We start from the raw sequence: 22512 nt of genomic DNA, 5'->3' as shown, positions 1-22512 counted from the left end.
AGAAAAAAATTGTTTTACTTTGGCTGAAGTCCCAGTCCACAAGCTACTCTTCATGGTTCCCCTGTTGCAGCTACAATGGGGTATCTTACAATAGAGAAAACATGCAGGGGTAGCTGTGTTGGCCATTTAACAAATCCAAACAAAAATCCATCAGTGATATTGATGGCCAACCGAAATGCACAATATACTTGGTGCAAGCTTTCGATGCTCCATGGGCTTCTTCATCAGGCAAGATGTTACAAACCAAACACTAACATCTCCAATTGTATTTTTTCCCTGTTTGGGCTTCAAAAGATTGCAACAAGTATATTGTGCATTTCAGTTGTCCATTAAAGGTATCACTGATGGATTTTTGTTTAAATAAAGGATGGAAAAAGATCTGCACTCATCAACCCCCTCCCCTCAAATTCCATGAAAACTGATGATCTGCCCTAATCAAATTTGTCCTCTGCAAATGGAATGATGAATTGATGGGGAACGTTTTGGGACAACATGTGTATAATTGTTTTCTCCATGTAAAGGACATATGTTTTTTCTGCAGGAAAAGTGCACAAACTGCCCTTCATAAAAGGACAAGTAATTTGGGTATGGGTTCCTGTATTTAAGTACCACAAGTACCTGACTATAAGTTGACCTCATGTATAAGTTGAGGCCAAAATTAAGGATTTGATATGACTTGTGGATAAGTTGGGAGTAAAGCTTATGGGCATGTAGCAAAAGATGTAAAGGATGAAGCAAAGGAAAACAATGCCAAAGAACTTAAAAAATTCCATACAAAATTCCAGCAGGCATAGCTGTTTGTGCTCATCCTAAAATCTAGATGGATGAGGAGGGATCTATGGTAAATCAAGGCTGTGCGATATGTAGATGACCAGTCATAGGCAGGGCTAAGAAAACGCACTTAAGTAAAAAAGTATGAAAAGGCAAAACAAAGAAAATGGTGACTACGTTAGCCGTTAGTCTTTATCTTTAATGTGATAACCTTTCCTGATTTTAACCCAAAGAAGCTGACAAACATACACAAATATCTTACTCAAATCCTAATTCCTCTATCATTCCTTTAAGGGGAAGCACCAAAGAGCTGCCTCTGTCACCATTGCCCCTCCCAGGCATTCAAAAAGGTCAGAATTGATACTGTGGTAGAGAGAGTGTGTGTGTGTGGGGGGGGGGGGGGGGTTGGTGCTTCTTTTGGGTGTTCCCGGGATGGACTAAGCCCTCGCCTTTCATTTCACCTTTCTATTCAGAAAATGGAATCGTTCTTTTTTCTTTTTTAAATAAGAGTTAAAGTACAGTACTTACAATTACCCATGGATAAATTGACCCAGTATTTGGGGAGAAATTTTTTAAACTAAATTTTCTAGACTTATATATGATATACAGTAAGTAATCACATAGTGGTTTACTGTTTGTTGTAATCCACAGATTTGGATAGTCATTGTATACTTTCCTTTCTAAGCTTAAACACACATGAGAGTGATTTTGTTACATGGACAGACAGCATGTTTGATTTTAATAGGTCACAAAATATTAGGCAAAAAGCATTTATCTGTGACAAAAAGTCAGGTTAATATTAAAGGAATGCCACAGTATGTATACAGTCATTATTAAAACATTACTGTTTTAATAATGAATTTACTGAACTGCATTAAGATGTGACATGCAATTAATACCATGACTGAGTTTCTCTTCCTGTCTGTCTGAGTGTTTATATGTAACTCAATATGATGCGAAATCTGCTAGCAGCTGGAAATACTTCTTGCATGTGTTGAAAGCAAGTTTAGATAGTTTCATAGCTAGATTTATTTCTTTCCATGAATCTATGGCATGAATTCTGGCCTTCTAATTGTTAGTAAGGATATATATGTTTACTCAGTCTGGGGGGGGGGATTATACTGCCTTGATTGCCCAATGTTAGATATATTTTTAAATCTAACCAAGAAATTTAGTGAGCATTGTCCGGGATGGTATTTATGATTTTGTTTATGATTTGAACAAAAGTTTGATGGATAGTACCTACCTACAGTCTGGAACACTTGTTTCACAACGTATTTAAAAAAAAAATAGACAGAAAAAGACCACAAACAGTTACCTCCATCTTCAAAGTTGAACTCTGCTGATTGGTCTTGAACTTACATGAAAATATTTGGGGTGTCAATTTAGGATTAAATATCAAGATTGGTCAAAATCAGCTCAACTTTGAAAAACATACAGACATGATTAAGTGGGTAGTTGGCCTAAAATGTAATCAAATGAAATAAAACAGATGGTTATTTTGGTTCCATAAGATACTGCACCAGGTTTGGTAACTTTATGTTTAAGCTTATGGATTTGTATAGCATGCTAGAGAGAAAGTTTAAATTATAATACAGTCTTTTTTAAAAACTATGAATTTGGAGATCCTCTCTTAACCGTTCTATTTGTCAGTCTTCAATAACTTAATACAGAATCTTGGTGCAAAGTTACATGTAGGAATCCCAAAAATCTTCATCAAGATTTGTGAACTAAAGTAATACTGGAATTAGAAGAAGATTAGAAAAGGTATCTGCCTTTTGAGGCAGAGCAATTACTGTGGCGAAAAGCTGTTTTTCCACAGCCTCCATTGGTTAGCATGGTAGTTTACAATGCTAAAAGTTCTGCATGTGGAAAAGAAAGCAACTTTCAGACTGTTCGCTCTTTTGATCTTTTTCTGTGCTGCTCAGAGTACTTAAATTATTGGGCAGTCTACAAATATAAAAAGTCTATTCTCTGACCTTGAGTCTATACTGTAGTTGGAGAACTACTGACAATTTTCTCTTCTTTTTTAGTATACTGGTGGTTTCATGCATTATATACAATACCTCGAAGAAGTATTTGCATTTTGACGTTTCCACATTTTGTTGTTTTATAACCTGGAATTAAAATAGACACAACATACACAACATTGTGAAGGTGCTAAATATTGTTTATTGTGCCACAGAAGTTAAGTAAACATAAATAAACTGACAAACCAGTAAATTGCATCAAGTACACACACCCTCATCAGTTCTTGGTACAAACACTTTCAGCTGCAATTATAGCTGTGAGTCATCTGGGGAAATTGTCAGCTTCGAACATCTTTATCTTGCAATTTTTGCCCATTCCTCTTGGCGGAACTGCTCCAGCTCTTGTCAGGTTGGATGTAGACTGTTGGTAAACAGCAGTTTCCAAGTCTTGCCACAGATTTTAAATAAGTTTGAGATCTGGGTTTTGTCAGGTCTTTTCTAAAACATACAAGCCCTCGTTTTCAACCCACTTCTGTATTATTTTGTCTATTTTTAGGGGTCATTGTTCTGTGGGAAAGTGTCTCTCCCAATCCCAGGTTACTTGCAGACTGAAACACTGTATCTTCTAGAATTGCCTTATATACCTTACTGATTCCATCCAAATTGCCCTCAGTTTCTAAGTGACTTCCAAGAAAATAATGGGTTTAGCAGGGCTCTAGAGATGAATATAGTCTGTTTGTTGGTTCAACCCTGATTGATGTTTCCACAAAAAATTATTCTCTGAAGATGCCAGCCAAAGATGCTGGCGAAATGTCAGGAAGAAACTCTTTTAGAACATGGCCACATAGCCTGAAAAATCCACAAAAAACTATGGATGCCGGCTATGAAAGCCTTCGACTTCATATCCTGGATTTGTTTTGATAGCTGTTTTTATGATGTGGCTTGTTTTATTATGCTCTACAATAAACTCAGGGGCTTTCCAGAAAAGGTTTATTTAGTCAAGAGATCATTTGGTAGTGGAATAGCGTACATGTGGACACCACATAGCTACTTAAGTGACTTCTGGAGGACGTGTGTTGCACCAGACTCAAGTAAGTCAGGCAAGGCTGTATTTTATCACTTCATCTGTTTAATTTGTATGCTGTGGGCTCTTCTTTTGTGTTCCATATTTGCTGACATATTTTAGTAAGAATTTGAGTGGAATTTGTCTCTGGTGCTTGAAACAGCTCTATTGGTATGTCATCTGTTGCTGGTGATCCCCCTCCCCCCAAGAACTCTGAGTATAATAGCTTGTTTCTAAAATTATGGCTATATCTTCAAATGGTTCTTCCTTGGATGAACCTGCCATCATTTCATCCCTTTTACACAGTCCTTCAGTGTATTGTTTCCATTATCTTTATATTTCGTATTGGCTATGTATTGTGTTTGTCTGCTGGTCATATCACAACCCCACTCTTTTCACAGATCTTCTGAAAGAGGTTTCTTGTTCTACCTTTTTATTGCTATCTTCTTACCCTCTTCCTGTCCTTTTACTTTTGCTTCTTGTCTGTCCTTAACTTCTTGAAGAGTGTCATCTTTCAACAATTGAGACTTTGGCTTTGGCTGAAGAATGTGTCTTCTCGCATTCTTCTCTACTACTACCCCTGGCTTCCATCCAGAGTTCTTCTGGCTCTCAGTCAATTAGGCTTAATAGTGCAAATCTTCCCAGCACCCCATTTATCTTTCAGTGTTATAGTGATGTTCTTCAGGTTCTATTTTGGCACAGTGATTGATACAGAGTTCTTCTTTAGTTTTACTCTAATTTTTGATATTAGCAGTTCATGGTCTGTGCCACAGTCTGCTCCCTGTCTTGTTTTTGCAGAGAAAATGGAGCTTCTCCATCTTTTACTTTTAATTATTTAGTTGAAAGTATTTGATTTCTATAATCAGGTCCTTTTGGATACAGTTGACTCTTTGGTTGCTTGAAGAATGTGTTTGCAATTAACGAACTGTGGCTCCACAAAATTCAATCAGTTAATCTCCTGCTTAAATTCTTGATTTTAGATTAGGCCAAATTTTCCTACAACTGAGATACAGCTCTGGGACAGTGGGTCCTTGGTATTCACTGGGGTTTGGTTCCAGTATCCCTTGTGGATAACAAAATCACTGGATGCTCAACTACCGTTAAATACAGTGGCCTAGTAAAATGATCCCCCTTATATAACATGGCAAAATCAAACTTTGCTTTTTGGAATTTATATATTTTTGAATATTTTCAAGTCATGGATGCTTGAATGTGTGAATAAAGAATCCTTGGATATAGAGAGCTGACTGTATACTCATTTATTGTTCACTTCATTCCTTCTGAACCCAGAAGTGAACAAATTCTTACTGGTATGAATCCCTTGATACAATAAAGGAATACTTTTCAAAGCAAATCTAAGTGCTGTGATAATAGAGTTCCTGATGAAGTGCTCCTAAGCCTGGATAGGAACTTGAGTTTCATAAAAGGATCAAATTAAAGCCCGCCTCCCATTCCCCCTTCTATCAGATATGAGCCAGAGAATTCCCCTTTCTTTCCATCATCATCTGCCTCTTTTCTCTTTCTTCCCTCTTCAACTTCCCAGTGTGCTGTTTAACACAGTATGATCTCATGGCTTCAGTTCTTGGGAAAACTATGGCCCCATTCACACTATGGAAATAACCCGGTGTGAAACCAGGTTATTTCCATGACATTCACATTGGCCCCGAAGAAGCTGACTATGTTTGTGTGGGGGGGGGGCACAGAAAAACCCGGAAAATCTGTATCTCCGTGGGACAAAAATGTAGGTGTGAATGACTCCTAAATCTTGCATAGTTTTTCCGGCTTTTGTATTTCAATACACTTTTAATTAGTAACTAACTGATATGGCAGTCAGGAAGGAAGGAAATGGGCAAACAGTGTGCTGTCTGTTTCTTTTTCTATTTATTTCTCAGGACCACCAAATTGGGACTTGGATGTGGCACACAATTTAAAATAATACAGTTTGCTAAGAAAGGAAAGGGGATGAGCTGGTGATAAGGTCTTTGGTATATAGGCTGGGCTTGTGAGAATGGGAAGGCTATTTTTTCCAAACCGATGACTGGTTTTGAAAAGATTTGTGTTCTTCATGTTTTTACAAGGTGGAGGGGTGAACAACTGATTTTAGTTCAAGGTGAACTTAGGAGTGGTTGCTTGTTTCTAGGTGTTACTCTTTTTCTATATTCCACAGTTACTTGAATTCTCTTGTGTCTTCCAATTAATGTATATGATTCTACTGGTTAAACAGTATAAAATGTGATGCAGAAATGTACCCAGAATTTACCAGTCTATTTTCCTGGAGTATTCTAGATATATACAGTTTTATCATATGTGTGTTTACTTTTTTAAAAAAGCTTCAGCTGGATTAAATAATTCTTTATTGGTAGGTGCATTAGCTCAACTGTTCTCACACATAGAACATCACCACCAAAAGTTGATTCTGCTTCCCTCTGTATACAGTACTTGAAAATTTGTGCCAGCATGTTGGGGAATCCTCTTAAATTATGTACTTATCTGATTGTACCTGTCTGAAATGAGAGTGTCTTTAAGAAGTTCAAGTTGCTTTGTTTCATGGGTTGTTAAGTTATTCAAACTTTGGTTGGCTGCAGTTCTGCTTTGCTTTTCTCTAAGCAAACCAGAGACAGAGTCTAGTTTGTTTGTGGAATCTTTTGTTGGGAGAGATATGAACCAGAGCAGCAGCAGTGCTTGAGTTCATAAAATAAAATAAATGAACTGCTTGCAGTGGGAGCAGTCACACAGCATGCCTCAGCATGTTGCTTGTAACCATTAAACCAAGGTTCCCTAATCTTCCTGGCTTGTTGTGTAGTGAGAACCAAACCATCGTCTTCAGCATATTCTCAGTATTAGTTTTCAACCAATCCCTTTTAGGTGTTCTTCTAAGAGTTACTTCTTTTCAGATGGTCATAATCTTGTGGCTTCTGGAGCTTTATTGATCAGTATGTCACATTATACAGGAGTGAGCTTTTGCTTTGTTTTTTAAGCAAGCTGTATGTGATCTGGACATTTCCAATTGCAATTGTCTTTTTTTTCTTTTTGGCCCTTTGCATACCAGGTTTTTGCTGTTTCTGATATGTATAGCCATTCATAAGCTTCATTTAATACTTGATAGTGAGTTAGAGCCATGCATGAAACAAACTCATTCATTTATGGGATGCTAAGTGTGAGATCAACCCAAGATTTAGTTACTATCCCTGACTCTTAATTTAAACTAAAATTAAAACTGAAATACTCTTTTTCTGTAGTGGTGGTTTCATTATTTTATTTTTCAGTTTCCAAATTTTCTAAAGAGTACAGTTGACATACAGTTTCCATTACTTTGTTCCTTTGGTGAGGTTGTCTGTCACATCTGCATTGATGTGAATTCACATAAAAATCACCACAAACATTGTATACACAACTGTATCAAAACTCTTTACATAGTGTTTTATTAATATACAGGAAACCATGAACACTGAAAAATACTGCATAAAAAAAATGTAGATAGAATCTTGTATATTATTACGAAATAATCAAAGAAGTCCTGTGATTATATTTAGTCCCCCATTACGATTGTTTTTAATGAGGTGTTTCACTGATAAGCAAGCATATTGATAATGTGCTGTATAAAAATATAGCTGTTGATAACAATTACACTGATCACATAACTCTTCCTTTGCAATGTTCTATCAGGTTTTTTTGCATGTATAGCAGGATTCCTCTGCACTGCCAAGGCTTGGGTTCAGAAGAACCGAAGGCTGTGTTAAAGGGTGAATGCACCAATTCTGAAAATCATTTTAGAAATTCTCCTCTTAGAGCAAAATCTAAGAGGAATAAAACTTTGTACAAATGTAACAGTTCAGTAACATTCTCCAGTCTCACAAATCTTTAAGAATCATTGCTCACACCGAATGGATATTGCTGAATGGGCCTTGCACAATGTGCAGAATTGTCTGTTGTTTTCTTTTTAATGACTATATTTTTAATTGATTCTAATTTTATTGACAGTGTAATTACACTTTTAATTTTTGTATGAGATAAATTTTGAGTCCCAAACAGGAGGGAAAAAATCAGCATATAAGTAAATAGCAGCAGTAGTAGAAATAAGTGTTGATATACTTATTGTTTGATGATTATGGCAATTATTACATGAGGCCCCATTCTCACCACAATCATGCTAATGAAAAAAATGCATGCTTGAGAGAAGACGCTATCACACATGTCTGCAATTAATGTAGCAGCCAGTCTGGGGGACTCTCTTTCCCAGCATGCACCTTAACCCTGCCTTCCTCTCCTTTACCAGCATGTCTTTTTGAGTTTTTTTTTGTTTTTTTTAGTTTGAAAAAACAGGCTGCTTGGGAATGGGGGGGAGTGGTGCGGGAAAGGAGGAAACTGACTGAAGCTCAGACATTATCACACACAAACTGGATGCTACAGCAGCGTTGTTGGTAGCGATTGACAGGGTGAGCCTATCAGTGAAAAGTTGTGTGTTAGTCACAGATGGAGGACAGACCAGCTACAGCTCAGCCACGACATCATCTGATAATGTTTGGCCATAGACACATCTATTCTGCTTTAATTCCACCTTTTAGCCTCGTCTGATAATCTCCTTACTGCATATATTACTTGCTTTAGTAGAGTCAATTTATGTCACATAGACCTGGAAGAAGACTGCATGACACACCAGAAGTTGCAGTGATAGGTTGCCATTTCACCCTCAAATCTTGAACCTCTCATGCTTTAAAAGCACCAGACACTTGTGTCACTGTTTCTTGAAATAATCATATGATCTTATTTTTCATATTGTTTAAAACTGCTATGAATTTATGTAAGATTCCATTGCCATTCACAAAATTGTCACAAGTATAATTATAATAGTTTTTAACTTGAATATACATAGAGAAATTAAGAAAATTAGAAGTACTCTGTTTCACTTGTTATTACTATTATTAACCTTTATTTATAAAGTGCTGTAAATTTACACGTTCATCACTTCTTTTAGAGTTATCATTTCCAGCTTTACTTCCCTGTATAATTAAATGAGCATATACATAATGATCATTTTTAATAGTCACCTAGCAGTTTCATAACATATTTTAAGATTATAAACTATAAGATTACAACTGAGAAAGTTCTCAGTTTTGAACGAGTCTCTTAGTTCTATACTTTGACATCATCACCAAAATATTTTCATGAATAGTCCCAATGTGCCAAGGACCCACTGATCCAGTGGACACTGGTATTTTATATTTTTCAGGAGCACATTGGAGCTGACGTGAACCTGCCAACTACTCCTACGTTTTCTGGGACGTTGAAAGAACTGCCAACCCTACATTAAAACCCTACATTTAAAAAATGGTTTTGTTTTTAACCATTACTGAAAACTGCTGCAAAATCAAGATCAGTGATAATTCTTTGTAGTTACTTTATAAGCCACTGTTACCTAGGAGTAAGCTATGAAAACTTCTGTAATTTATTTATAAGTGAACCCTTTGCATTTTAAGATGCACTTCAGGGTACTTGGGGGGGAGGGAAAGATAAATACTGTATGTGCAGTATACATTTGGAAGCTGCTACACATACCATTAAAGGAAATTATATTCCACAAAGATTTCTTGGTTGCATACAGTTGAACAAGAGCTTTTTAGATTTGCTCCCATAGTACAATTATGTAATCTATAATAATAATAATAATAATAATAATAATAATAATAATAATAAATGCTTGTTCATTTCTGATTCTTTGCAATTTCCTCCCCCCCCCCCCCCCGGTGTCTTTCTCCCTCAGAAGATGTTATTCTGGAGGGTGGTTTTCCTAATCACAGTCTGTTTTTATATGATTGCTAACTTGTGAAAAACTGCATTTAGACCAGATCTGTCTTATACTGCATTATGGCAGCCTAATCACAAAATGGCAGAAAAGTGTTTTGACATGTACGATTTGCAAGCCCCAGGTTGTGTCATGATTTTATTTTGTTTTAAAGAAGCTGGCAAGGATACCTCTCATTTCAGGTGTGGTCTAAAACTGATATTGGATTTTGGCAGTTTGTATAACATCTAGGTTATGTTGTTTTAACTGGTCAATGTGTACTTCAGTTCTGCTCTGTATCATTAGTGCCAGAAAATCTGATTATCACCTAAAAGTTTGTAATTTAAGAACCCTTTTGTTTTTAAATGATGATGTGTATTTATGCTTCCCAAAGTGAGAATCCCTGTAAAAAAAGAACCCTTTAAATGTATGTAATTCTTACTAAACCATCGAGATAAATGGAAATTCCCCAATGTATTCAGGAATCTTAACAGAAGGTTGCAAGAAATACTACTACAATCCTACTGAAGAATATGTAGTGTAGCTAGGGTTGCCATCCCCAAGGACCTCCAAACTGGGAAAAATGTAGGACAAGGTTTTAAAATATAGGACTTTTTTTTTAATTTCCTGGCCAGGAAATTAAAAAAAAAAGGACCTAAATTCTAAAATCTTGTCCAAGGCCTCGCTGGGGCCTGGGAGAGAGTGTCTCCCAAGCCCCAGCGAGGCCTTGGAGGACTCCGCGATTGCGGAGCCGCTTCCAGGGCCTCGCTGGGGCCTGGGAGAGAGCTTCTCCCAGCCCTTGGCGAGGCCTTGGAGGACTCCGCGATCACGGAGCCGCTTCCAGGGCCTCGCTGGGGCCTGGGAGACAGCGTCTCCCAGCCCCCGGCGAGGCCTTGGAGGACTCAGCGATTGTGGAGCCGCCTCCAGGGCCTCGCAGGGGGGCGAATCCCGGGGTTGGGGCCAAACCGGGGCGGGACCGTGCTGACCCGCCCCAAACCGGGAAAGTCCCGCCCCCAGGCGGGATATGGCAAGCCTAAGTGTAGCATAAACCTGAAATCATAAAATTACATATTTTTGAATAATTATGCATCAAATAGCTCTGTACCTTTTTAGTTCATCATCCTAACCAATCTATACAATGCTAGGATTATGCAATGTAATGTCTTCTTAACAATCTGTTCCAAAACAATAAATATGTTAGTTGCTATTGGTTCTGTGTCAGCTCATGTGTCCACATGGTCAGACTGTAAGCTCTTTGGGGGCAGGTGAGATTTCTTTCTTTCTTTTTTTAAAATAATACTTTTATTGATTTATCACACACAAAAAATATAATTCAACATAAATTATCCACATAAAACATACTATATCACAAGAAAAACATACACATACATATACAGAATAAATTACACATTGAGAATATGATAAAAGAGATTGCCCAAATAACATGGGATCAGCACATGTCATTGTAGTTATTTTCCCCCAGTCTTGTATTAATTCCTTTTATTACTGCCATCATCCATTTGTGATGATATTTTTCCACCCTACTTTCTCCTTTATATTGGAAGATTAAATACTAGTATCTGGTAATATCACATTATTATCTACAATTCTTCAAACATTTTCCTTTCTTGGCATGCAGATGTGATGCTAAAATCCACATTCAGTAAAATGTGGACACTAATTTTCAGTGAAGTAGTAGAGTATTAATTAATGTTTTGTTATAATAAAAATGTGCTGTTCTTTCACTGTTTTCATTAATGACCTGATGAAGCAACAGTTTATTATGCATTTTCAAATTAAAGTCATTTAGGGGCTGTACAGACCGGCAAAAGGGCCGGCATCAGTTTGGAGTTGGCCCATGGTGGCCACACGCGCCGATTCTAACCCCAAACTACCATCATGCCGCTTGCCCAACCAGACGGCGGGTGGTGTGGCTATGCTTCTGTGGTGTAGCATTTATACATGCTGTGCCAAAGAAATGGAACAGAAGCACTGTTGCAGCAGCAAAGCATAGTTTTTTTGTTGGCTCAAAAAGGAGAGGCATTTTGCTGCTTTTTTTAAGCTGGCAAACCACTGGATTGGGCCTGCAGCATGTGATTGCTGCAAACCTTATCCGGCTCTCAAAGGAGTGCTGGCAAGCTTTTCCAAAGGGTCCGTCTGTTCAGCCCCTTAGTCAAGTTTACAGTGACAATTATAATGTAATTTTTTAACACTTTTCCACTTTTAAAGTAACTTTCAGGGGTTGATTTTCAATATTTTGAATTCTAATACAGGATTATATGCACATGAATGGTCAAGTTGCAAAGCCAATGTTTGTTCAATATAATTAGTGCCCATTTATTCTGTGCATAAATATGCACATTTTCAGTGGAAGTGTAAACTTTGTGCTGCAAAATAATGACAGATACCTACTGCTAGCTAGGGCCAACATATTTCACCTCTGACTGCAAACTGCGTATTGCAGATGAAAAAGATAAAACATGCGGGTTAATTTCTTGCTTCTTCTGGACTGGCTAAAAATATTTTTCTAAGTGCTTTGTGAGTTTTTATGAAGACAGCATTTCTACCTACAACATTTTTCTGGAGTGAAAGAAATGTATATTTCATTCCTGTATGAAAGGATAGATTTTTTTAAATTCTATATTAACAAAATTTAATATGCGTAATGTGTTTTAAAGTAGAGTTCTACCATCTTTTGGTTGCTTAGCAGAACTGTGATGATAACTGAATTGTAGTTAGGCAGATGTCCACTTTCACTTCCTTATGTAATCTATGTCTGTAATCCTTTCCTTGTCTGCCACTTTTTAGATCAATATTATAGCAGGTCATCTGCAATATGACATTGTGTTGCTCCTCTGTTTTTGATGGGCATAGGCCATATGACTATCATAGCTTGGTAAGGCAATAGTGTGAGGCAGGGGTTTGCTAGTGATTTATTGTTCTCAGTTCTGGCTCAAGGGTTCAGTGTTTTTTTAGTTGATATGGCAGCAAAATCTAAAATAATGGGATATTTACTAGGCATTTATTTATAAGACACTAGTGTTTTGAATGAATTTAATTACCACCTCATCTAAAAAGATTCCAGGGCAATTTGAAATTTTTAAATATTGGGCTGACCTCAGATTTGTTAGTAGTTATAAGAACTATTACCTCTCTTTTTAAGGTCATTGCATAGATGAGTGGAAGCACTGATATAACTGTGAAAGAAGCATGTATATACATTCATAGCAACCACTTTTTCTCTCTATTCCAAACTGAACAAATGTTTTATTGACTGTTCAAAGTGGTTTTTCACTGATAGTGCACATAGGCATGTCAGCTGAGAGTAAACATTACTACCCTGAGGGTGTTATGTAAATGCTTGAATTTTTCACAGGAAAAAAATCAGTGCAATAAAAAGTTTAACTTCAATTGAATTGTATTCATACATTTTGATTTTGCTGAGGGTTCCATTATCAGAATTATTTCTATTATCAGAATGGTTTACTGTATTCCTCTAGTCCTTGTGACTTCATGTCCTACAAAATCCAGCAACCCTCTGGAGCATATTATGAAAGTATGAAGGAGCTACTGGATGGATGAATCAGGAAAACTTGCGTTCCTCTCTGTTTTGCTGTTGGAAAACCTTTGCTAATCCAAAAAGTTTTCCGTCAAGAGAAGGATACCATTAAATAGAACCCTTTGTCTCTGTCTGTGGTTCTGTGCTTGTCAGGAATGTTGTGCAAGGCATGGAAGTGTAATAACTCCTGCTTCCAAAGCATCTGTTTTTATAGTTACTAGTTTCCCCTTGAAATATTTTTGAAACAGAGGGACTTTCAATAGGGTGTGTGTCAATAAGGTTTGAAAATCGGTGAATTTCCGTTTTTGTTCAGGGGGTCTGGAACGGATCCCCCACGAAAATGGAAGAGTGACTATATTTACATTTGAATCACATTATTTAAATGCCCAGCACATTATTTAAAGTGAAAATATTTCTTCCCAGACTGCAGCGGGACTTCTGGTCACTTCCACTTTTGTTTGTCTTGATAATCTATGGTTGAAGCAGTCACTTTTTGGTGCAAATTGGAACACTTGAAAGAATGTACTTATAGATTTGTTTTCCAATATGGTCTTAAAATAACAACATAGGAATAGATTAGATTTGCAATGTATGGCTGCTTTCATAGACTGTTGTCTATTGGGTATATCTATCACGTTAATGGGTTAATTGCTTTTCAGAAAAAAATCTTGAGCACCTCTGTTGTTGAGTTTTTTTGGATTTATTATCATATTTTAGCAAGTTTTCACAAAACGTTTTGTAAACTAAACATTTAATGTAGAAATGTAAATAGAATGGTATAGAATTGTTTTAACAAATGCTGCAAGGGAGAGGGATAGCAAAGTAATGATTTTGCAACTTCTTAGCAAAATTTCATTTTATTATTATTATTTTATTTAATTATATCTGCATTTCTCTCGATACAGGGACTCAAGGAGTTCTGAACATTAGTTGATACGGATTGCTTATTTTGTTTCCTATTATATAGCAACAATTTGCAAGGTCTATTAAATTAATTCTTCAAAGACTGTGACTAGGTTTTACTCATGGAATAAATATTTCAGCAGCACAGTGTGTATCTAATTTCCACATAGTCAGTGTGTTTATTAAAAATATGCAATATGCATGACTTGATGACACCACAAATCCTGTTTTGTTTTAAAATTTAATAGGTCTGTTTAACTCTGTGACCTAGTAACACATTCAGATGTTCTGCATGTGTAGAAAATCTAGCAAGAATTTTAATAACATTTTTTGGAAGGTTAGATAAATACTTGTGCTGTTGTTATGGCCCTTGTGGTTTCTTCCAACTCTATGATTATATGATTCTATGACGTTGACTTAATGGTAGCCACATAAGTGAGAGACCTCAAAGTCACCCAATCATCAACAGGCCTGCTTGTGTCTTGCAGACTCAGTCTATTCTTTTCTAATGCCATCTTCCTCTTTTCCTACTGCCTGCTACTTTACCAAGCATTAATGTCTTTTCAAGTGAATCATGTCTTTTCATGCTATGGCTGAAATACAACTGTGTCAGTTTAGACATCATGGCTTCTAGAGAAAGTTCAGGTTTGCTCACTTTTTGCTCTAGATTTGCTCTAGGACCCATTTAGTTCTCTTTTTTGCAGTCCCCAGTATCCATAGAACTCTTCTTCAGCAAATGAGTTAATTTTTTTCCCCTATTAGCTTTCTTCACTGTCCACCTTTCACAACCATATATAGAAATGGGACAAATGGTGGCATGGACATTCCTAATATTAGTATTCAATGATATAGCTTTACACGTCAAGATCTTGTCTAGTTCCTTCATAGCTGCCCTTCTAAGTCTTGTCTATTTCTCATTTCTTGACTTACTGTAACTCTCCATCCTGATTAATGACTGAGCTTTGGTATGTAAATTGTTGAACAATTTCAGTGTCTTAACTGTCTACTTTAAAATGACGAAAATCATGTGTGGACTTTGTTTTCTTAATGTTTCACTTTAAACCTACCTTTTCTCTTTTTCCCCTTGACTTCCTTCAGTAATCTCTCCAGTTTTTTTTTTTCTATTTTCTGCTAGTAGAGTGGTTTCATCTGCATACTTTAAATTGTTGATGCCCCTTTCTCTTATTTTCATGCTTCTTTCTTCCATATCTAATCCTGCTTTGTATATGATATTGTTCAGCATACATCTGTGATTTGTGGAAAAGCGGTATACAAATAAAATGTATTATTATTATTACAAATGAAACAGATGAGGTGATAAAATGCAGCCTTCATTGACCACTTTTCTGATTGAGAACTATTCTATTTCTCTGTGTCCTTTTCTAATGGTAGCCTCTTATCCTGAGTACATATCAGAACAATCAAGTGTTCTGGGCACACCCAATTTAAGTGCAATCCATACAATTTTTGTGACCTATGCAGTCAAAGGCTTTGCTATAATATATAAAGCACAAGATGATTTTCTTTTCAAATTCTTTGGTGTCAAGATAAGCCAGAATAAACCAGGTGCTCCATTAGCCAACATATGTTTGCAATATGATCCCTAGTGCATCTTCCTTTTCTGATCCCAGCTTGCACATCTGGTATTTATCAGTGTTTTTTTTTTACTTTTACTTCTCTTGTACACTTCTGAAAAATCCTGTGCTGAATATATGCATGTATAAAATAAGGCCTGGTACTTATGGGCCCTCAGTGACGCCCTCGTCATCTGCTAGGGCTGCCTTGGGGCAGAGCACCCACACGCCTCACTACCCTAGCACCTGACGAGGGTGTAATAATGGTGGCGTCCTGTATACATGGGTACCACCATTGTTACGTGTCGCGTGGCATCTGCACAGCACCACGTGGCGCTTACTTAACGAGTGCACCAGTAGCGCACTGGTTAGGCTACCTTTGTGGTGTAAAAAGAACCCACTTTTCATGGGTTATTTTTCCGCCGGAGAGAAGCTGCGTGGTTTGGCAGCTGCAGCTTCCTTCTGGCGGAAAAAAAAGGCTCCGGCAGGCCGCTGTTTTTCGGCGGTTTGTACCATGCCTAAATCTTCCTTTTTTCCTTATTTTAGCAGTTTCAAAGAGATTTGAATCAACCTGTTCCAGCACAAGGACAGGGAAGAAGAAATCTAATAGCAGCTTCAAGATGAACAACATCTTTAGGATGAATTTTATGCAAAATTCATGGCAGCTCATGCTTGTTTTATAATTTACTTTACATAAAGGTTTATGGTTACATAGCTGCATGTAACGGAGAGCTGTTGGCGTGACTGTGCAAACTGTGTTGCACCACACTGAAGCTCTGTGCAGGCTGGAGAACTCCTTCTCCCTCTCCCAGAATTAGCAAAGAAGACAACATGCTGATATCTCTCAAGGAGACACTTTACTTCTGGTTTCACTGTATACAATCTCGTTCTCTCCATCAAAGCTACTCACACAACACACAAACACCATCAACTCACACTGTACAATGAGACCTCTTTGTCCAGCCTCTTCCTACTGTGTTACATATTTACAAGTCCCCCTTGCAGTGTGACTTTGCACTTTTCAGCCTCGGATGATGTCACCTCCTGTGACTCAGCCTTGCTCAATTGCTGACTCATTGTGGTTCCTGAATGACCAAAGGTAACCCCTTCACCTTTGTCCCACATCTGGGCATTTTTCCTTAGGGCCTATTCCTAACAAGAGCCAGTTTGGTTTGAGGGCTTGACTAGTACTCTGGAGTACAGGGTTCGACTCTCTACTCAACCATGGAAGTCCACTGGTGACCTTGGATAAGTCATACTCTCTGAGCCTCAGAGGAAGGCAGTGATAACCCGCTTCGAACAAATCTTGCCAAGAAAATTTTGTGATAGGTTTGCTTTAAGTCGGAAAGCAACTTAAAGGCAGAGAACAACAGCAACAGCGACATACATGAGCACATACCCATAGATTCACTAACCTGCATATGGTGCCATACAGTAACCTACTTGTAGCACCTTTGAGACTAACTAAAAGAAGTTGGCAGCATGAGCTTTTGTAGACTTCAGTCTACTTCCTCAGATGCATTTGGTAGAATGGAAGACAGAGACAGACTATTGGTATGTGAGAATGTTAATTCAAATTCAAAATCCTTTGTGTATGGAAATAAAGTAGCAAGCCCAGTTATTATGATGATCGTTTGTGGACAAAGGCATAGAAAACTAGTCTTTGTGTGTGGAAATGAAGTGGCATAGGAACTAGCCTGTGGTGAAGAGATTAGATCAGTATAGGATGCCCCCATGAGGATAGGGTCAGATAGTGTTGAAATACGTGTAGCGAGCCAGGAAGCCATAATCTTTTTTCAATCCAAAAATACTTATGAAGATTTTTGGATAAGGAGAAGCTTTCATCCCTCTCTCATAATATTGGAACTGATGAAGTTGGATGGCAATAGATTCAGGACAGATAAAAGGAAATACTTCTCCACCTGTTTGTTGTAAAATATAGTTATGGCCACCAAACTGTGCAGACAGATGAAGAATAAGGCTAGAAAGCAACAAGATCCTGAATACCAGTTGCTGGGGAACAGGCAGGTTTTCTGCTGGGTTCTGTACTGGGTAATGTATATATGATTCCTAAAGGGATCAGGTTGGTTATCTGTGTTCCAGTTTTCATACCCACTGTATCTGATGTTACTGTCCCCCTTTGTCTGGCTTTTCAAGGCCTGGTATTTCAGCCTTTCAGCACTATGCGAGAATAGGTAAGATGGTAATGGAGAATGCCTGGCAAACCAGCTGTAGTAAACCAGCTATAAGAATCCTTTCTATAGGATAAGAGTGCATGTTTAGAAGCAAGAAAATTACTGTCTCTTCATGGTGAGGAGGTTTTCTCAGAGTCAAAGACCTTTCACTAAAAGCAGCATTTTTTTCTGCTTGTTTATAACAATATATTTTCACATGGCATCATGAGACATATGGAAGCAGCAATGGCAGTATGCAGGATTTAAATGTCCATAGTCCAGGATCTTTGTGACATGATTCCCCACACAATAAGGAAGTTATGGCAAGGAATGGGTTTCATTTCACACCAATTGGCAAAAATGTTTTTGCCAACAGTCTCAGAAATTTAAATAGTTGTGCTTTAAACTGAGTTATCATGAGAGGGAGACAGTATTTTGGAGGGCAGAGGTTCATCAATGGCTGGAGATAATAGCCAAATGCTTATAGAGAGAATAAGGCAAATAGTGCAAGGACTCAACAGTGGGAGGGGAAAAAAACTTTACATAGGCGGCTAGGGGAATGGCCCATTGTCTTAGGTGCCTCTATACCAATGCACAGAGTATAAGAAATAAAATGAACTTAATCTAAAAAACAAAGCAAATATGATGTAATACACATCATTGAAACCTGGTGGGGTGAGTTTCATGATAGGAACATAGTTATAGAGAGAGATACAACTTTTTAAAAAGAGAAATCGGCCAAACAGGAAGGGAGGAGTAGTACCATTATGTATCAAGGATGTTTACACCTGTGAAGAGATCTAAGAGTTGAATCCCATAAGCCAGGTGGAGAGTATTTGGATAAAAATTAAAGGGGAGGGAAACAACAGGGCTGTTACTGTGTGAGTCTACTACAGTCCTCCAGTTCAGATTTAGGAGCTGGATGATAACTGTACACTAAGAAAGGAGAGATGGGTGACTTCAATTATCCTGATACTTTGTGTGTGTGTGTCGGGGGGGGGGGAGGTCGGGCTATGAGGCTGTGTTCTAGAAGAGTTTATTCCTGACGTTTTGCCAGAAAAACCACAAAAAAACTATGGATGCGGCTGTGAAAGCCTTCAACTACATATGTTGATATTAGCTGGGAATCAAACTTAGCTAAAACTTTTAAGGCCCAGCAAATTTCTCACTTGCCTGGCAGACATTGTCCAGAGAAGGTGGAAGAGGCAACATGGGGATCAGTTATTTTATATCTTTTCCTAACAAACAGGGATGACCTGGTTAATGGGGTGCAAGTGGTGGGATCATGTTCTCATGGGAGTGACCATGTTCTGAAGTTTGTTATACAGTGGGCAGGGAAAGCCAAGTATAGTTAGACACACATTCTAGACTTTAGGAAAGCTGATTTCAGTTTTGTTGTTAACTGTTCTCGAGTTGATCTCGACCTATTGTGACCCTGCTGATGAGTCATCACCAAGACTCTCTGTCCTCCACTGCTCTGCTCTACTCCTGCAAACTCATACTCATGATCTCTTTAATAGAGTTCATCCATCTTGCAGGCGGCCTTCTTTCTTTCTACTTCCCTCTACCTTTCCTAGCATTACATGTTTTTTTCCCAATGATTCATGCCTTCTCATGATGTGTCCAAACTAGGACAACCTGAGTTTTATCATCTTGGCTTCTGGTATTATGGTGTCATCTGCATATCTCAGATTGTTGATATTCCTTCCTCCTATTTTCCCTCCTCCTCCTCCTGTGTCCAAGCCTGCTTTTCTTACAATATGTTCTGCGTATAGTTGAAGTACTAGGGTGATAAGATGAAGCCTTGTCTGACTCCTTTGCCAGATGGGAACCATTCTGTTTCTTCATGTTCTGTTCTGACAGTAGCCTCTTGTCCTGAGTACAGATTCCTCATCAAGGCTATCAGATGTGTTGGCACTACCATGTCTTTAAGGGCATTCCATAGCCTTTCATGATCTGTGCAGTCAAAGGCTTTGCTACAGTCTATAAAACATATGCTGATTTTCTTTTGGAACTCCCCGGTGCACTCCATTATCCATTGTATGTTTACACTGTGGTCCCTAGTGCCTCTTCCTTTCTGAACCCCACTTGGATCTCTGGGATTTCTCTCTCTGTGTACGGTTGGATTCTATGTTGTAGAATTTTGAGCATAAATTTGCTTGCATGGGATATTAGTGCAGTGGTTCTATAGTTGTTGCACTCTTTTGAGTCTTCTTTTTTGTGGATGGGGGTGTATATTAATAATTTCCCAGGGAAATACTGATCACATGATCAGGAATAGTAAAAGAGAAAGGAGTTCAGGACAAATGGGGATTTCTTAAAAGGAAGATAAGAAGCAGGCACAATTTCAAACAGTTTCAATGAGGAGGAAAAATAGGAGGTGTCTTGAGGAACCAGGATGGATGATTAATTTTTTAAAAACTAAGCTAAATTTTAAAAGTGGCATGTATAAGAAATGGAAAAAAGGAGGAAATCACCAAAAAGACAAATAGGTAGCATGTGCAGAGGGAAAGTCAGAAAAGCTAAAGTGCAGAATGAGCTCAGGCTTGCTAGAGAGGTTAAGAACAATAAAAAGGGCTTTTTTGGGTATGTCTGTAACAAAATGAACAGGAAGGAAATGGTAGGGCAGGGGACATGGAAAAAGCAGAACTACTTAACACCTCATTCTTCTCATAAAAAAAAAGAGTGCTCAACCCGAGGAAAAAAGGATTAGAGGATGCAGTAGCGGAAACGCAGCATGGAATAAATAAAGAAGTAGTACAGGAATACCTGGTTAATCTAAATGAAATCAAGCCTCCAGGGCCAGATGAACTACATCTGAGAGTATTAAAAGTATTGGCAAATGCAGTCTCAGAGCCACTGTCAATAATCTTTGAGAATTCCTGGAGAACAGAAGTCACAGCAGAGTGGAAGAAGGCAAATGTTATCCCCATCTCCAAAAAGGGAGAAAAAAAGAAGACCCAAACAATTACTGTCCAGTTAGCCTGACATCAATACCAGGAAAGATTCCAGAGCAGATCATTAAACAGATGGTCTGTAAGCATTAGAAAAGAATACTATAATCACTAAAAGTCAACATGTGTTTCTCAAAAACAAATCACACCAAACTAATCTTATCTCTTTTTTTTCCCAATAAAATTACCAGCTTGGTAGATGCTGTGGATGTAGTGTGTCTTAATTTCAGTAGGCCTTTGACAACGTTCCCCCATGATATTCTTGCAAAGAAACCAGTAAAATGTGAACTAGACAAGCAATTTGTAACTGGTTGACCAACTGGACCCAAAGGGTGCTCAGCAATATAGCAATAGCAAGTACATTTTTATACTGCTTATCAGTGAACTAGCACTCCCTAAGCGGTTTACAATGTGTAAGCCAGTTGCCCTCAACAAGCTGGGTACTCATTTTACCAAGCTACGAAAGGATGAAAGGCTGAGTGGATCTTGGAGCCCTCCTTTAGGATTGAACTTACAACGTTGTGGCTGCAGTACCAGCATTTAACCACTGGTGCACAGCAATGGCTCCTGTTCATCCTGGAGAGAGTAGTAACCAGTGGGGTTCCACAGCGTTCTGTCCTGGGTCCAGTGCTATTCAACATTATCAATGACTTGAATGAAGGAATAGAGGGGATGCATATCAAATTTGCAAATGACACCAAATTAGGAGGAGTAGCTAACACTCCAGAGGACAGGATCAAAATTCAAAATGACCTTAATAGATTAGAAAGCGGGGCCAAAACTAACAAAACGAATTTCAACAGGGAGAGATTTAGGGGCAAAAATTGAAATGAAATGCAGAGATATATTGTGGGGGACACTTGGATTAACAAGACTACACGTGAAAGGGAGCTAGGAGTCCTAGTAGACCAGAAGTTCAACATGAGTCAACATTGTGATTCAACAGCTGAAAAAAGCCAGTGCAGTTCTAGGCTGCATCAATAGAAGTATAGTGTCTAGACTGAGGGAAGTAATAGCACCATTCCATTTTACTTTGGTCAGGCCTCACCTGGAATACTGTGTCCAGTTCTGGGCACCACAGTTCAGAAAGGATGCTGGCAAGCTGGAGCATGTCTCAAGGAGGGTGACCAAAATGGTGAAGGGTTCGCCTTACGAGGAGTGACTTAGGAGCTGGGTATGTTTAGCCTGGAAAAGAGATGGTTAAGAAATGATATAATAGCTCTGTTGAAATATTTGATGGGATGTCTTTCTGAAGATGAAGGTGTTTTAGGCAGTACAAGCACTGGGAGGATAGGAAGGAGGTGTTTCAGTGTTAAATTGTAACATCATATCTGCAGAAGCGCTGGGAACCTGGAGTTTGTTTTGCTTTGTTTAAACTTTGTTGTTTAAGGTAGGCTATTTTTTTTATTAATTGAATCTTGCTTATTATATTAATACCGTGAAACATTATTTTATGTATTAGAAAGTTTGATCAACCATGCTTTAATGCTTTCTAATCTCAACAATACAATATTATTAGGCTTTGATATGCTTTATATCTTTCAATAAAACTTTGGGAATTATAGTGACAAGTTGGTAGGCTGTATAGGAATATAGGACTACATAAATGCCAACTAAATCAGAAAATTAAGTAGCAAAGTGCAGTTCAGACGTTATGACCACTAACTTAATAATTGTTCTTTAAAAGGTACACTTTTAAAGCAAGTTGTTTTGGTTGAAATTATGAAGAATTTGTTTCTGAACTGCATTTCTTGCACTATAA

At 38.0% G+C, this 22512-nt stretch overlaps 1 protein-coding gene across 6 annotated transcripts in view; it reads left to right on the top strand.

Annotated features, from left to right (window-relative positions):
• NOVA1 (NOVA alternative splicing regulator 1) overlaps positions 1-22512 on the top strand; it is a 174920-nt gene that overhangs the window by 37834 nt on the left and 114574 nt on the right. Inside the window, exon 1 of one of the 6 annotated variants that reach the window (XM_042467263.1) lies at positions 9047-9226. The exons of 4 other annotated variants lie outside the window; for them this stretch is intronic. The gene's annotated coding sequence lies outside the window, so the exon portion shown is untranslated. Of the gene's footprint in view, positions 1-9046; positions 9227-9536; positions 9790-22512 lie in introns of those variants that run through there. One more of the 6 variants, XM_042467255.1, reaches the window with a different exon arrangement.

The sequence above is a fragment of the Sceloporus undulatus genome, chromosome 1 (genome assembly GCF_019175285.1).
Source record: "Sceloporus undulatus isolate JIND9_A2432 ecotype Alabama chromosome 1, SceUnd_v1.1, whole genome shotgun sequence".
Taxonomy (NCBI): domain Eukaryota; kingdom Metazoa; phylum Chordata; class Lepidosauria; order Squamata; family Phrynosomatidae; genus Sceloporus; species Sceloporus undulatus.
Note: the sequence above shows the minus strand (reverse complement) of the source record. Positions and strands in the feature narration are given on the sequence as shown.